General features: G+C 46.1%; 1 protein-coding gene across 1 annotated transcript in view; it reads right to left on the reverse strand.

Moving 5' to 3' along the window:
- ZNF423 (zinc finger protein 423) overlaps positions 1 to 18,278 on the reverse strand; it is a 291,741-nt gene that overhangs the window by 179,297 nt on the left and 94,166 nt on the right. The window lies entirely within an intron of this gene.

The raw sequence follows: 18,278 nt of genomic DNA on the forward strand, positions 1-18,278 counted from the left end.
GCACGGCAGGTGTGTAAGGTCTCCCTCTCACAGTGGCCACCGTCCCCCGGGACAGGACTGCTCCACCCACACCGGCCGGTCTGTCCAGCCTCAGCGAAAACCAACCCAAGTGCTGGCTGTCAGTGGGGAAACAAAAGCACACGAGACAGCAGATAGCGGCAGCCCAGTTCCCGTGACGCGGCCGGGGACAAGCCCAGGCAGCCTGGGCTGGGTTCTCATCAAGGGGGGATTTAAAACTTAATGATGAACGAAGAGGATCGAAGACTCCAATCTCAGGGCACTTGGCTTCTCACGGCCCCAGGAAGGAAAGGCACACGGGGACCGGCTGATACACGTGCACACACGAGCTCACACTCATTCCCACGCTCACATGCAAACCCCCTACACACTACACCATCTAGCACTCCTACTGTTTACACGCACGCACATGCACAAAGTCATTCACCATCACAGTGACAATCACGTGCAAACCACACACACACACACAAAGACACACACTCAAGCTTCACTCACACACTCACACACACACACATGTATGCAGTCACACACCACGTGCACACACACCCACTCACATACACATTCAGCCAGAACTCCCGTTCAAGTTTCACTCACACAAATGTAAACACACAGGCACATGCATACTGTCACACGCACTCACACATATCTGCTGACATTCACAAAGACACACTCACACACACATTCACAAACACTCAAGTACACACACAGTGACATACACAACCCAAAAGGCACGGCACCTACCCGGGTTCTCAGACCCCGAGATTCTCTGCAGCTGCTTCTGACATCCCAGCTCAAAGCCAAGGACTAAACAGATGGCAAGGTCTGACTTCAAGGGTCTCCAGGGGTCCCTTGCTGCCGGCCCTGAGCCTGGACGCAGGCCCCCAGGCCCAGCCTGCTAAGGCCAGTGTGCTTCCGCTGAGCTCCGTCTAGCTGGGTGCTGCTCTCTCAGGCTCCAGCTCCGAGTCAGCCTCTCCCAGCTGCCACCTCACCTCAGGAGCTGAGACACCCAGCTCAGCATGGGGCGCCTTCCAGAACTCCCTCCCAGAGAGAGGGTGCCTGCTCCCCTGGGGGGCTTCGCATTACGGGGGGCCCTTCAGTTGGGGAGGACGTAGCCACTGCCAGCTCAGATTAAACCCAGCGGGAGGTGCCTAGAGCCCCTGCCTGCTAATTCCCAGCTCTTGTCAGCTGGGGTCCTCAGGGCACAGACAAAAGAAGCCCAAGGGCAGGGGCTGGCTGAGGAGAGGGCAGCTGGGGAACCTGCCTGGCTCCCTCCCCTGACCAGGCTCAACTGACTAGGATTTCGTTTCTTAGCTGACACAAAAGCTGCCTACAAGCCTGCACTGAGTGCTGAACATTATGTAGGTACTTTCTGACATTTATGAAGCAGGAACATGGGCTGCCACCCATGAACAGATGAGGAAATGACACAGCCGAAGTGGGCTGCCTGTGGAGGTGAATGCAACAGGACAGACGGCTGCACTGTCCACGTTCAGACCCTTCAACCACAGAGGAAGAACTTCCACATGTCAATTCACACCTGAGTACAATGGAGTTGGGGAGCGGAGAGGGGAGCAAGGGAGGGGTCTCCCAGTCCTCCCGTTAGGACAACTAAGGACCTCTGATTGTGCCCAGTTCAGGGAAGGGCCAATCCTGGGCCCAGAATGCCCAGGAGATCACAGGGCTGGTGACAGCAACACAAAGGGTGAACCTTGATCAATTTGTAGGGTTCTGAGGCCCTCTGCAGCTCAATGCGAAATGGGGACTGAGGCTTGCTGATATTTCTGCCAGAATTCATGTCTTCCCAAATCCTCCAGGCTGTCTTCTCAAGCACATGGCCTGCTTTGAAGCCCATTTCTTGGTCCGTTCCACAGATGGAACCTCTCCATTTAGCCCATGAGCATTTCCCAGAACTGCTCAGACTCAGTTTACTCATCTGAAAAACAGACTTACACTCCACGTGTCTCTGAGTGGAGAAGTAACTGTGAAAAGTCACCGAGCTTCCACTTAGACGAAATGTCCAGAAAGGAGCATCTATTTAGACAGAAGCAGCAGAGGGCCACCCCAGGCTGACAAAGGCAGCGGGGTCCTAAGGCAAGCAGGCCAGAGGCATCTTCCCGAGACCATGCAGAGTGTGGCCACAGCTTTGCCAATGGCTAAGCACCCTTGGAATCACAAGCTTAAAACAAGTAAGTCGTATGGTATGTAAATGATACTTCAACAAAGCTGTTAAACAAAAATACAATGTGGCCAACGATAACCATTAGTATTAATTAATTAGTAATAATATTAGCAGCTAAATTTACTGGGCATGTCCCACATGCCAGCAGTGTGCTAAGTGCTTCCATTATCACAATTTCTTCTCATCCACCTACCAGTTGGATCTAGTTATTACTAGGAATACTCCATCTGGGGGACAGGAAGCTGTGACAAGAGAAAGGAGTTATGTGTCCAGTCACACAATTTGGAGCCCGAGCTTAAGCCCTCAATCCTCTGATCCCAGCGGTATGAGGGCTCTGGTGGCCCACGGGTAAGGAATTGCACTGCCAACCCAAAAGCATGTGGTTCAAATCCACCAGGTCCTTCACAAGGGAAACACAGACAATGCCCTCTCATGTGACTTATTGCCTCTGAAAACCTGTGAGAGGGTCAGCTGTGAGTCAATTCTGACTTGACAGTACACAATAACAACAGCATCAAGCAGTGTAAGCAGCCCCTGAACTCCATGGCAGTCATTCACCCACTCCAGCCTTGAGAATACTGACACAGTGGCCGTGGCCATGGGGGCAAGTGGGTCAGAGACGGTGAGAGTGGCTCCATACAGGCCAGCATTCAGAGCTATTGTTCCCAGGGTCGCTGTGAGTTTGTAGTCGACTCGACAGCACATAACAACAACAATCATGCTATCCATCTGAGAGCTGGACAGAGAATAAGGATAACTGAAGAATGGATGTTTCTGAGGTACAGTGCTGGAGAAGAGTGCTGAGTATCCCACGGATTGGCAAAAGGACAAACAAATATGTCTTGGGGAAAGTGCACTAGAGTGCTCCTGGGAGGCAAAAAGAATAAAGCTTCTTCTCACCTAATTCAGGCACGTTGCTAGGACAGGCAGTTCCTTGGAAAGGGACGTCATGCTCGGAAAGGTGGAGGGCAGACAATGAAGAGGAAGACCCTCAACCAGGTGGACTGATACAGTGAAGGCCGCAATGGGCTCAAGTGTGTCAGGAAGTGTGAGGATGGCACAGCACAGGACAGGGCTCTGAGCTGCTGCTGCTGAGGTCACTGCGGGTTGTACTTGACTTGATGGCACCAACAACAATAACATGCCAGAGAATCCAAGAGCCACTGCAGGACAAGCAGGTTGGCTTTTTCTTTCTGTAAATAAGTTTCAAAACTAAAGCAAAGCATATCATTCTGGGAGCGAACAACCGCACCACCGCTGAGAGTCTAATCATAGGAATTGAACTGAAAAGACAGCTCCTTATACAGAAAAGGCCCAATCAGGGGAAATGGGCATGTTGATACAGAAAGCCCCAAATTCACATTGCCCTGTTTTATTCAAACAACACTGAACCCTGGCTGCTGCTGCCCCACCCCCTCCAAGTGCATTTTGAATTAGGGCCACTTGACTCAGGGCTCTAGAAACAGGCTAGAGAGAAGGGCTGGGGCCAAAGCAGAGGCTGTTTGCAGGGATGCGAGTAGTGGACAAAGGTTTTTCTTTTTCTCAAGTAATGACACCCCCGTTGACTGCTCTTATACCATGCACCCCAATATTATAATGCTGCTCGGGCAGATAGGCAGGCAGAAAGGGAAGCAAGTTAGCACCAAGCTGAGCCAATTCCAGCTCACAACAGCCTTGTGTGATCAGAGGACCACTGTGCTGCACCCCACTCACAATGGCTGGATTCTTGGAAGAAGACCGCCTGCACTTACTTCCTTTAGACATCTCTCCTCAACACGTGCAACCCTGGTTCTCAACCAAGCATGCTGACCATTTATGTCACTCAAGGGCTCTGTACAAAGTGAAGGGGTGAAGAAATGATGAAGGCCTTCAGTCCCTGCCCATTGAACATTCCAGAACTCAGGAAAAAGAAAGGCGCAGGGAAAGTCTGGCTCAGCCAGCTACCTTTTTCCTTTCTAGGTAAGTGCCAGGAATTCTTGAAACTTTTTACATTTATTAACTTATTTCCTCTTCTCAGCAGCCCAAGGCAATAGATAATATTGTTATAATATTGTGATGATAATTCATCACAGGTCTAATTGTTAAAAATGAGCAAACGCCAGCACAGAAAGGCTGAGTAACTTACCTCACGCAATGCAGCTAGCAGGTGGCAGAGCCAGAATTCAAATGTTCGCCTGATTCTCAGTTGGTACTTTTACCCTGGACACAATGCACTGGCTCCCTCCTTTGGGAGGAGGGGAAGCCCCAGGAGAAAATGAAGTTGGAGATGACGTAACTTATGCCAGACTCCCGCCTTCCCACACCCCCTGAACACTGAGTACAGTGAGAGAAATGTAACAAAATGAGGAGAAAAATCACTTTCAAAACAGATGTTGGGGAAGATGTGGAGAAATTAGAGCTCTCATTTGCTGCTAGGAATACAAAATGACACAGCTGCTGTGAAAACTGTTTGGCAGTTCCTCAAAAATTTAAGCACAGAATATGACCTGAAGTCCCAATCCTAGGTCTCTACCCAAAAGAAGTGAAGACAAGAATACAGCAGGCACCTGTTGTTCACTGCAGTGCTGTTCACAGAGCAGCCAAAGTGTTTCTTGTTGTAGTGTATCATGGAGTCAGAAAACTACTGGACAGCTGACAGTCCAGTAGCTTTTCAGAGGCTGTAAATTACATAGGAGGAGATTACCCATCTTTCTCACTGAAGAGCAGCTGGTGGATTTGAACCGAGTGCCTTTGGGGCAGCAGTACAATGTCTTACCACTAAGCCAAAAGAGCTCCCGGCCAATGGAGTAGAACAATCTAAATGTTTCTCAGCAGATGAATGGATAAGCAGTATTAATAGAAGAAATGACATCTGCAACATGGATGAACTGTTAAAAACATTATGCTGAGTATAGTGAACCCTCACTAAAGGACAAATATTGCATGATATCATGGATATATGATGAGGAGAATGTAGAGACGTAAGTGGTTCCCGGGGATGTTAGGGAAGGGGCAAGAGGGAGGCATTTTTGAGGAAGCATGGAGTATGTTAATAATGACAGAAAAGTGGTGATGGTTACACAGTGGGATTAATGTAATTAGCATTGCTGAATTGCACATGGAGAAAAAGTTCAATTAGCAAGGTTTTTATTATATGTATTTTTACCACCATAAAAAAAAATAAGGGGAGAAAACTAGAAACTAATTTTAAAATGGCTAATCCAGTAAAAAGAGCTGGAAGAAAAGGAGCTCTTTGAGGCCTTTGCTGTCAGCTGCAGGGAAAAAGAATCAAAATAAGAATAAAAGCAGAAGGAAAGTCTGATAAAATTCAGTTTAATGGAAAACAAGAACAGTCATTGGGCTTCAGAACACAGCAGCGGCAGAAAGAGGCAGGGGGATCGCCAGCTCCTGGGGCCACACTCACAGGCCGATGCTTCAGGGCGCCAGGCAGCCTCAGCCACCTCCCAACCATCTGGGTGAAGCAGCCACAGAAGAGGCAGCTCCTCGCAGGTCTGTGCTGCCTGGAAGCCACAGCGGCACGGCTGAGAGGGCTCCACACGTCTCTCCTCACAGAGAGCACAGTGAAGACAGCAGAAGGGGATGCTTAGTCAGAAAGGGACGGTGGCTAACCTATCGGCTGAGGAAATAACCCCAAAAAGAAACATTCCTGTAACTGAGAGGCACACACTGAGAGGAAATGATGCCCCAGAGCCATGCAAATAGTCCTTAACAAAAAACACTGGGGAGGGTTTCATTACTTGGTGAGGTGGTAACACGAACTGAAGGCAGGCAGTTCCAAGCTTCTAGGACATTTCTGGGCTTGACACAATCCCATGGAAATCAGCCTCCAGAAGGGACAAATATTGAGCTGGTCCCAGGAGTGCAGTTTGTATCCAAGTCTTCTCCTTTGCTGACTGTCCCCTTGGCCTTGTCCCATGGAAGTTCCAGAGCATGCGAAGGAGAAGCCCTGTGTACACCAAATAAGGAGCTTACGGACAATGTGCACTAGAGCACGGGGTCACGCACTGGGCAGAGCTGACGTGAGCCCGGGGCCTCAGCGGTAAAATGAGAAGCTGCTCATCCCCAAGGTCTCTTCCAGGTAAAGTATGTATGTTCCAACCCTCCAGAGTCGCCCTGCCCGAGGGGCATCAGAAAGGCCTGACAACTTTTCAAGATACTCCCATGGTCTCACCATTCACCCATTTCTTTAGGAAAACAGACAGTGGTGAGGAGCTATCGTCCAAAAACACAGAGTACCACAGCACCTAGGCAGAGCTTCCTTTCCAATGGTCTAGGAATAGGAATCACTGAGAACCAGGACCCGTGTACTCCAAGCCTTCCTAATACAAAAGGGGAACCTGAAATTCAGGTAAAGGAAGGAACTTCCAGGACTAGTACATTGGCAGTGGTGGTCTAGAAAACTGTTATTAAGATGGATTCTAAGATCAGATCGAGACTTAGAAGAAATGTGTGCTACAATCAATTGGTGATGTCTGCCACGAGTAGAGGCAAGCGGGAATGGCACAGCGGAGGGCACTAAGGGAGCTCCCAGTGTCAGAGTCCACAGACATTTGAGCTGCTATCCCAAAGGCTACAACCCTTTGGTGATTCAAATCCACCAGTAATTCTGAGAGAGAAAGGTGGGCAATCTCTTCCCATATGATTTAGTCTCAGAAACCCAATGGAAGGTTGGTTGGTCATGAGGCAGCTTCCAACTGATAACTGAGTGTGCTGAAGCAAAGCAAAGGAAATGATCTCCCGCCTCTGCCACAGAAAGAATGAGGTTTAACCATCAAGTCTTTTTCCTCCCAGAAAGGAACTGGGCATAGTCTTTGAAAAGGGAGTCTTGAGGCGGGGTTTCCAAAATCCTATTGCTCAAGCGGTGCCAACAGAACTTGGCAGATACAGGAGAGCTGTGATGTGGTCTATGGAGAAGCTTCCTGTTAGTGAGGTCAGTTCCCACACCAGTTAATGACGAAGCCTGTCCCAAGGGAAGCCTGGGATCCACGGAGAGCAACAAACCCGTGCTTTAGGGCACACTACAGATAAGACGCTGCCCGCGGAGCAGCCAGAACCCGAGTAAGTGAATGCCAATCAAGAAATTATGTCATTTCAGCTCAGAGGGGCAGCTGGGCAGATTCTTCATTCTCTTTATTAGAAACTCCATGTCTTTATCCATCTGCCCCCTCCCCTGCAGTCTCTGGAAGGCTAGTCTAGGATCTGGGAGAAAGAAGCCCTAGTAGGTAATGTCCCCTTTCTGAGCTGTAGCTTCTGCGATATGTGTAGACTAGGCAGCCTCTGAGGCCCTTTCCTGGGACTGTTACCAACAGATGTTGATGTGGACAGAAGCCCCATAATGCTCTCCTTGAAAATCCCTGGCCAAAGAGGAAGCCAAGGACTGATGGTACCAAGGACCAGTAAGGGACAGAAGCCACCAGGCCAGAGCACCCAGCAGTGTGGTGTATGCCCACTGGTTCTCTGTCCACCAAGGACTGAAGCCTCACTGACAGAGTCCAGGCTCTAACGAGGCCCAGGAGAGGTCACAGAGGCTCACAGGACAGAAGACTGTCCTATGTCTTGTCTCCCTTCAAATGTCACTCACTCATTCTAGACGACTCCTCAACTCAGTGAAAGCCATGCGTGTCGAATCAACAACAGTCCAGGGATAACTGAGACCACAAGGCACAGAGCAGGCAGGTCCAGGACTAAATACAACACCGGGAAATACAGGTGCCTAGACTCCTGGTGATCCCACACGTGTTACGGGTAGAACTGTGTTCCTCAGGGTTTCCAATGTCTGATTTCCAGAAGTTAACTGTTAGACTTTTATCCCAAGCTGCTTTTGGGTAAACATAAATGCTAACCACCTAGTTAGCAAATGAGCACTTGAACACTTAGAAGCTCCTATAAGCTCAGCTATTGTTTGTGACTATGGACCATAGAGTCGCAACCAAGTCAAGATGAGCCTCCAGTGAGTTTACAGAGGCAGGAAATCGCACACGGAGAGTCTGCTCCTCTTTCTCCCACAGAACAGCTGATGGATTCGAACCTAGAACCTTTGAGCTAGCAGTGGAATTCCTTACCACAAAGCCATCAGGGCTCCCTAACCACCATGCTGTTTTTATTGTTGTTACTATGTGCTGTCTCATTGACTGCAACTCATAACAACCCTATGAAGAGCAGATCTGAACTTGGCATATACTGTTGTCATCCTCACCATCTCTGAAAAGACTAGGTAGAGTTCATTGTCCGTCACCATGTCATTCCATCTTGTCGTAGGTCTTCCTCTCTCATGACCTTCCACCTTTCCAAGCACGATGACATTCTCCAAAGAGACTGGTCCCTCATAGCAACATGCCCAAACTATGTGGGCCAGAGTTTCACCATCCTTGCCTTCAAGAAGCATCCTGGTTTCACTTTCTCCAGAAAAGACTTGTTTGTTCTCCTGGCAGTCCATGGGCTATTCAATACTCTTCAACATCAAAACTTAAAGACATTGATTCTTGTTCTGTTATCTTTAGTCACTGCCCAACTTTCAGTTTCATAGAAAAAACTGAGAAGGCCGTGGCTTGCCAGAGGTGCCCCTTAGTTTTTAAATGATGTTATTACTCTTTAGTACTCTGGAGAGGCCACTGGTAGCAGATTTTCCCAGTGCAATATATCTCTTGATTTCCTGACTGCTGGAATCAAGCATGTTAATTGTGCTTCCAAGTAAGTTTAATCATTGACAATCTTTGCTCCATCATGATGTTGCCTATTTACTCGGTGGTGAGAATTTTTGTTTGATATTGAGATCCAATCCATATTGAAGGCTGTAGTCTTGATCTTCTCCAACAAGTCCTTCAAGTCCTCTTCACTCTCAGTGAGTAAGGCTGTGTGTCATCTGCACAACGTAGGTTGTTGATGAATCTTCCATCGATCCTTAGGCTACATTCTTCTTCATAAAGTCCAGCTTCTTGAATGATTTGTTCAGCATTCAAACTGAAGAGATATGGGGAAATAACACAGTCTCCTGATCTTACACCATGCAGTGCTCCTTTGCTCTCTTCTTGACCTACATATAGGCTTTGCATGAACATGATTACGTGTTCTGGGATTCCCATTCTTGTCAATGTTAGCCCTCATTTGTGTGTCCACATAGTCAAATGCCTCTTGTATGGTTAGTAAAAACAAATAACCCTCTTCCTGGTAGTCTCTTCTTCCAGTTAAATCCATCTGACATCAGCAATGACATCCCTGGTGCCACGGCCTCTCTTCTAAGTCTAGCTTGGATGTCTGGCTGTTCTTGGTCAATGGATTATTCTAGCCAATTCTGAATAATCTTCAGTAAGATTTTGCTTGTATGTGATAATAACAATACTGCTCAATAATTTCCATTCTGCTGGATCCACTTTATTGAGGATGGGTCTAGATACAGATGTCTTCCACTCAGTTGGCCAGGTAGCTCTCTTACATATCTCTTTACACAGGCCAGTGAGCATGTCCAAGGCTGCATGTGTTTGTTGGACTATATCAATCGGTATTCCACCAGTTCCTAGGGCTTCTTTTTTTTGTCAAAGCCTTCAGTGCAACGTGATCTTCTTCCTTTATTCCCACTGGTTCTTGATCATATGCATCTTCTGTGTCAGTCAATTTATTTCGGTATAACAACTCCACGTATTCCTTCCATCTTCCCTGGAAGCTTCCTAAATCGTTAAAAATTTTGTCCGTGGCATCCTTCAGTATTGACTTTTTTCCTTTAGTTATTTCAACCTGAGAAATGCCAAGTGAGTTCTTCCATTTTGATTTTCTGACTGCAACTCTTTGCACATTTCGTTATAATAATTTGCTTTGTAATCACAAGCTATTCTTTGAAATCTTTTACATTGCCATTTCTTCCCATTGTCTTGCCTTCTTCACTGACACCCATTTTTATTTTTTCATTCTCCTGTCCGTAAAAACCATTTTGCTTTCTTCATGGATGATATCCTTGATGTCACCCCACAGCTCATCTGGTCTTTGACCATTAGCGTTCAATGCATCACACACATTCTAGAGATAGTTTCTAAATTCAGGTGGGATAGACTCAAGGTCCTGTATTAGTTCTTGTGGGTTTGTTTTCATCTTCTGTAGGCTAACTTTGAACTCACATATGAATAGTTGATGATTTGTTCCACAGCCAGCATCTAGTCTGGTTTTAACTGCTAATATTAATTTCCTCAACAAATCTTTCCTCAGATGAAGTCAGTCCAATTCCCATACAGTTTATCAGGTGAGGTCCATGTGTATAGTCACTGTTTTGTGTTTTACCAAGTGGTGTTGGAAATGAATAAATTACTGATTGTGCAAAATTCAACTATTCGATCTCCAGTCTCATTTCTAACACCAATTCCCTAATTTTCAACTCTCAATCCTTCTTCCTTGTTCCCAGCTTTTGTGTTCCAGACATCAAAAGTAACTAATGAATCCTGACTACATGTTTGATTTACAACTGTAATTGTTATTATGACCTACTGTCAGGTAAAGTATGACTCACAGTCCTGTCCTGTGCCATCTTCACAATCTCAGACACACGCGAGCCCACTGCCGTGGTCGTTGTGTCAACCTATCTGGACGAGGATCTTCCTTTCTTCTGTCACTCTTCCACCTTTCCAAGCACTTCTCCAAGGAATAGCTTTTCCCAGCAACATGTCCAAAGTGTAGGAGACGAAGCTTTGCCATCCTTGCATCCAAGGAGCAGTGAGACTGTACCTTCTCCCAGACAAATCCTTTAGCAGTCCACCGGATATTCAGTACACTTCCCCAACACCACAGTTCAAATCAATTCTTCTGCCATCCTTATTCACTGTCAAGCTCTCAAATGCATAGTAAATGATTGTAAAGCCATGGTCTCAATCAAGAGAATCTTAGTCCTCAAACTAACATAATTTCTCTTCAATAATTTGGTGAAGTCCTTGACTCCAGACTTTCACAGTACAATATGTCCCCAGGTCTCCTGACTGCTGTTGTCAAGTGTCCCAATTGTGTGTGCTGCTGCTAATTTATTAAAGTATTTCTTTTTCCTAAATTCATCCTTCGTACAATTCACATTTCAGTTATTAGTGGATATCTGCAGGAATTCCTCTTCATTTTGAGTGTCTTCTAATCTGAGGTGCTATCTCCAGGGCTACAGCCAACAAAGTTCCTCTGCTGTTCATAGCGGTTTTGAAGGTCTGTTCTTTCAGAAGTCAAGGACTACGTCTTCTTCCTAGTCTATCTTAATCTGAAAGCTCTGCTTTAGCATAGCAACTGAAGAAAAGCACTGTACACTTGATAATAGATGATACATTAGCATCACTACACATGTTGTTGTTGTTGTTGCTGTTGTTATGTGCCGTCGAGTCACTTGTGACTCATAGCGACCCTATGTACAACAGCCCTAAACTCTGCTCTGGCCTGTGCCAATCGCACTGTCTCTGACACTCCCATCCCGACTAGGAAGAAGGATTGGCCATCCACTTCTGAAATAGCAGACCTCTGAAAACCCTATGTACAACAGAACAACAGAACACATCACTACACATACCTAAGCTAAAAGATGGCAACCCAGAAGTCACCTCTCTAGTACAAGAAACTAGCAAATAATTTTTGTGTCCCAAAGAGCAAACACTGTACACATAGGCTATGCTGTTGTGTACAGCAGAGTTGGAACCAACCCACAGCTGACCCTCCAGAAAGTTATTAGAGGCAGCAAACTACATCAGAGGAAATTGCTTTTCTCTCTCCCATAGAGCAGCCGGTGGATTTGAACCACATACCTTTGTACTGGTAGCATAATCCCTCACCATTAAGCCACCAGAGCTCTCTGCACAAAGAAGAGCAGATGATAAACAAACACACATATGCCCATCTAAGCTACAAAATAGAAGCATGCAAATCATTGCTCCAAAATAAAAAATGGAAACATAAGTAATGTAGTCCTAAACGCAAACTCTAAAGACAAGCAAACTTACAGAGAACACGGGGCAGGTGGGTCTCTCTTGCTGAGGCAAGCTTAGGTCCAGAGGATGGGCCAGGTCAGATAGTGGCAGCCTGGGCTCAGTGAGGCAAGGCCCCAGCCTGGAAAGGCCCAGAGACTGCCTGGGAGTTACTATTTATCAAACATTTCCCAAATGCAAAGTGCCTTGCATCTCAGCAGTAAAAAGGGGAAAAAATCCTCACCACTTAATCTACAGATAACATCATGACAGATGGAGAAAAGACTGAAACGGTCAGTGATTTCGTCCTACCTGGATCCACAATCAACACCCTGCATACCAGCAGTTATGTCATCAAGAGACGTACTGCATTGGGCAAGTCCACTGTCAGGGGCAGTCCAAACTCCTGAAGAGAAATGATGTCAGTTTGAAGACTAAGGTGCACCTGATATAAGCCATGATGTTTCAATCACTTGCTATCAATCTGAGAAAATTAATAAGAATGAAAGAAGGAAAACTGATGCCTTTAGCTGTGGTTTGGAGACGACTACGGAATATCCCATGGATGGCCAATAGAATAGATAAATCTTGGAGAAAGCAAGTGTGGCCAGAGTGCTTCTTGGAGGCAAGGATGGTGAATCTTTGTCTCACATACTTGGACACATTCGAGGAGAGGTTATTCCTTCAAAAGGAACATCATGCTTGGAAAGGTGGAGGGTCAGTGAAAAAGAGAAAGACCCTCAATAAGAAGGATTGACACATGACCACAGCAGTTGGCTTAGAATGTCAAAGATTATGAGGATGTCACAGGATAGGACGGGGTTCAGATCTGATATTGATAAGGTAACACTATGAGCCATCCTCTCTTAACAGCAGTAAGAGGTGCTTTGTCAGCATTTTCTCTTTTGAATCTTATCAGGGAGGTACTACTAACTCCTTTATAATTGCACACAAAGGCACTAAAAGAAAAGTAATGACCCAGGTGCACTTCAATAACAAGGGGCAGGCACACCTACAACCCCATTTAAAAGTCTGCTTGGAAAAGAAATGAAAACTATCTTGGATGTCTGGGTGAGCCCAATGTAACCACAAGGGTCCTTAAGAAAGAAAGAAAGAAGAGGTTGGAATGAAGTGATGTAGAATTCAATCGCCATTAACTTTCAAATGATGTAGAATTCAGTCACCATTAACTTTCAAGACAGAAGGAAGTCATAAACCACGAAACATGGACAGCCTCCAGAAGTTGGAAAAGCAAGAAGACAGACTATCTAGAAAGGCATCCAGAAAGGAATACAGCCCAATAAGACTCAAACCAAGTCAGTTCTGGTGGTCTATTTGTAAGGAATCGTGGTGCCAATGCAAAGGCATGCAATTAGACTCCACCGGCTGCTCCCTGGGAGAAGGATGGGCAATCTCCTCCTGTGTGATTTACCGCCTCTAAAAACCCACTGGAGAGTCAGCTATGAGTTGGCTTGGACTTGACAGTACATAAACAGCAGCAACAACAAGACCTTTAACACACCAAACTGCAAGGTAATAAATAAGACATTCTTGCTATTCTCAGCCACTAAGTTTGCAGTAACTACTTACAGCAGTAATAGAAAACTAATACAGACTGTAGTAGTTGGAGAAGGGTACTGCCAGAATAAACATCTATAAACTATATAAGTGGGTTAAGAATGTGGCAATCATCTTAGGAAATATGATATAAAAAGTCTGAATTTCCTGGAACAAATTGTTCATAGAAAGATGGCTGTTACTGACTCTGCTAGAGAAGATTCAAAACACACAAACTTACCTGAAATACACAAAAATGAGAGAATCAGAGAAAACCTAAATCACGTTGGTGAATTCTTATCTCATTGTGAACAGGCTGTAAAGACGTTATGCTAAAGGTATTGACAAATAGGGCTTAGAAGGAAATGAAAGGTGCATTATTGGAAACTGACAGAAAGGTTAACCTTGTTGGTATATAATGGCAGAAAGCTTTGTGTCATTTAACTGCAAGTTACATGGAAAACAAAACTTGCAGTGAAGAAACGTGGATAGTTAGCTAAGAAGATTACAAGACATGGTCCGGTTTCTTCTTGTTGCTTATACTGAAATGCAAGAAGAAAGAGATAAGACTGAGGGGAACTGTTAAAAAGAAACCAGGAATTGGTGGTTGGGGAAAATCCTCAACCTTAACCAGACTGCAAAAGATGCTAAAATGAAGAGATTTGCTGTCTGGAAGCATCCTCAAGAGACAAAGCTGGAGGTCTGACTGACTGTACAAGCATTTGCTAATATCCCAGACCAACCAAGAGAGCAGAATATGTAGTTACACAAAAGGCTCTTTGAAGAGACTGACTCACAGATGCCTTAGATGAAACCAGAGAACACCTAGAAATCAGGGGCGTTGTGCCATGGCCATCTCAGCAGAAGTCTGGAGTCTCTTGGCATTATCTAGAAAATGCTCGTGGAGCAGCCTTTTGTCTAAAGGAGGGAGCACTCATGACATACATGGAAGGCCCACAAGGTTCCTGAGCGTTTTAACAGAATCACTGCCACATTGTCCAGAAAAAAAAAAGAAGGTGTGTTCTCTCTCCTTGCCTCTCCTCTCCTCTCCTCACCTCTCCTAGCCTCCCCTCCCCTGCCCTTCCCTCCCCTCCCTTCGCTTACACACACACACACACACACTCTCCAAATACTGTATTCAAACCTGTGCTTGCCTCTCCTGAAAAAGAAAATACGAATCTAGAGAATGAGGCCACAGAGCATAGAAGGCAAGTCCAGGAAGTACAACCATCAGCCATAGTGAGTATGATTGTTAAGGAACTGAGTTCAGAGTCTGTCAAGGTCAGAATGTGTTCTCTGTAATCACAGTCCAGTAGGAACCTCTCCTCTTTGTGCTTTCAAGATCTCCAGCTCTTAGGAATCACAAGAATAGGTCTCTAAGAGCTTTTGTGGTGCTAAGCATCTGTGATCAATTAGTGATGTCTGCCACAGGTACAGGAATGAACAATGGTAGGTAGTAGCTATTCCAGCTATGTCTTGGTTTAGGCGTTCAATCATTCAGCAAATATTTGTTGAGTTTGCCCAACCTCTCTGTCACATAATTATTAACTGAAGTTTAAGCTCTGAAGCAATCCTTTCATACTGTAAAGCAGTCTTCCATCTGAATACATGATTTTCCTGAAAAAGACAGAAGATGGGTACAGGGCTGCTGTGGTATAAAGGATAAAGGTCCAATCCCTTGTAAGTCACAATGCCACCAAGGAAAGGAAAGGGGTTCTCTCCTCAGAAGAAGGCCAAGGAGACTTCCCAGGAGCTGGCATGGCTCCACCTGAGATCTTGAATTAGGATGATGCTGTTAGCAAAAATAACAGCCATTTGTATTCAGCAATCCTTCCTCAGGGAGTTCGGAGCGCCTTGTGGATGTGATCTCATCCCCGGTGAGAACACAGCCAGGGGAAGCAGGAATCATTCTTTTGGTTGGAGAAGGAGGACAGAAAGAGCGATGGGGGTGGAGATCAGCAAGCAAAGGTCCTCTGAGGGAAGAGCACAGGTGTCCTTCCCTTCAAAGTCTGCCTCCCCAGCTACGTCTTTGGATGAGGTGCATCCATCCTTAAAAATACACTTGACACACACCCCTGAGGGCATCCAGCCAGAGCGAATCTCATGACCAAGCAGGTCCTTATCCAGCTGACTCTGGGGTCTGCTTCCCTGCATCCTCCACCAAAGAGGACTTTCCTTCAGGAAAGTCAGAGCTGTTCTGAATAAGCTGAAAGAGAGCTGGCCGCCTGCAGGGGCAGAACAGCCTTGAAAAGAGTTCAGGCTTCCTGGAACTCATGCTGAGCTCATGGGCTGTGTGATAGTGGGCAGGTTACTCCACCTCTCTGAGCTTCCATTTCTAAGTCTGCACACCTTATAATAACGTGCCCATGCTGCTAAACATTTAACAGACCCTGGATAAAGTCAAGTAACTGTGCTCAAAGGGTTTCACCAAATCTTCCAGAAAGACAGACTAAGAAGAAACATGTGGTATTACCTCTCCTACCGAAAACCAGGCAATGAAAACCCAGCTATCACGGTCTGATCCATGACTGTGGTCACAGAGATACTGCAGGACCCGGCCGCACGCTGTTCACTTGTGCCCAGAGTCACCATGACCTGGGGGCTGACTTGACGGCAACTAACAACAAAGAGGTAACGAGTGTGGCTTGTTTACGATTAATCATCAATCCTCAGTTGTGTGTAACCCTTAGCATCTCACCCAGCCCTTTCACGCTCATCATCCCGTCTGGAGCGCCTCCAGGACTGTAAGAAGGGGACTCCTTGTATCACTGTCATTATGTCAGGTAAGCGGGATGTCATCCTGGTTACTCGTATCCAATTAGCACCTACTGTCCCAGCATCATTCCACCCAGGTCATGTTCTCCTTTCCTGGCTTAACAGGAGGCAGGTTTGTAGGAGAAAAATGTGGAACAAAATTCAAAATGATAAGGAAGACCAGACTTGCTCATAGAGACCAGTGGCATCCCAGACATGATAGCCTTTAATCACCCTTCAAGCCAAGAACTCAAGACTCCAACACTACTCAGCTTCCAGGGAAGCAATGGACAGGCCTATAACATGAATAAGGACACCATACAAGTGCTCAGGCCTCTGAGTGATCAACCACACAGGATCCAAAAGGCAGCATTTTCCCAGAGGAGGCAGGACAGGATAAGAACGGAGAATGGAAATGAATGGAAGTGGTAAATAAAGAGAAGAAGAAGTGGGAAGGAGCATTACCATGTGGGGGCTGTAATGACATGAAGCATAACGTGAAGGAATTGTGAAATGGAAAACCAATTTTCTCTGCAAAGTTTCAGTCGATTCACAGTCAACAGGCTTACATGTTGGGTGTGCTCCAATGGAAGAGAATTCAGAACACAGAGGTCAGATGGCGCTGCCGGTGTCACCAAGGTGGTGGGTAAAGGAAATTCTGGGATGAGACTCCCTGCCACGGGCTTTTCACCAGCTGGACTTAAGGAGAAATGATGGCCTGTGGCGTGAAGGGTCCCAGAGCACCAGGGGGAGGTCTGAGGCCATCCTGGTAGCCCATGCAGTAAATGGCTATTTTGTAAAAATGCTCACATTCACAGTTCAGGAATTCTAAAACCAAAGGGTTTCAGAAATCCATTCCCCTCTGGCTTTTCTGCTGACCCTGTGGCCTTCTGGATCCTGGAGGGATCTGTATTCCCTTGGTGGCTGAGACACGCACAGCTACAGTCAGATTCTCTCTTCCACACCTTGTCAGCTGGACTATCTTAGTCAAGTTAACTAGCCTCCCTCTGTTTTACAGGAGAAAACTGCCTCAGTTTCCCCATCTGTGGAGATACTGAGAGCCTCGAACACAGCCACCTCAGCAGCGGAGGCAGGATGTGGCCATGATGCTGAACAGGTTTACTCAGAATCTCCAGACTAAGGTGCACTAGGAAGAAAGGCCTGGCAATCTCCTTCCTAAAGCCAGCCAATAAAAACCCCGTGTGGGCAACTACGGAGATGATACAGGACTCAAAGTGTTTCTTTTTTTTTTTTTAATTTAGGTTGTTAAAGTGTTTCATTTTTAAGGATAAAGTCACTATGAGTCAAGGTGCCAGACAGCAGCTAATATTAGCACTGTCGTGCAGGTGAGTCTACGTACTAACAAGTGCTATGTAATGACGTTGTTGTTAGGTGCTACTGAGTCAGTCCTCGGCGGTTCTCAACAAAGCACTGCCTGGTACTGCTCCATCCTCCCAATCACTATTGCAATTATAGAAAAATGTATAAAATAGAAATAGTCATTGGCTCCTGGTTCTCAGCTCATTGTCAGGCCTCAAGGCAGAGAGAGGTGGGCAGTGTGTGTGTGATGGTCTGAATGACTATAATTAGGATGGAGAAGACTAAAGCGAAGACCCCTTCTAGCTCATTTGGTATTTGCATGTGCAAATAAAAACTTTCATTCTGGCTTGATTATAGGGTGGAGTGCTGAGAAGGTTGGCTGGCATATAGTTCTCTGGGTCTCTTAGTGTGTCAGGGGCAATGAGAGCGTGTAGGAGTAGGAAAGTGAGAAATACTCCTGGAAAAATCTTTAATGGTGCAGTAAGAATGAAAAGGGATCTTCTCCAAGTCAGACACTGGTCCTGATGAGTTATTAG

This window comes from Elephantulus edwardii, unplaced genomic scaffold (assembly GCF_000299155.1).
Source record: "Elephantulus edwardii isolate Elephantulus edwardi_28Jun2011 unplaced genomic scaffold, EleEdw1.0 scaffold00021, whole genome shotgun sequence".
Taxonomy (NCBI): domain Eukaryota; kingdom Metazoa; phylum Chordata; class Mammalia; order Macroscelidea; family Macroscelididae; genus Elephantulus; species Elephantulus edwardii.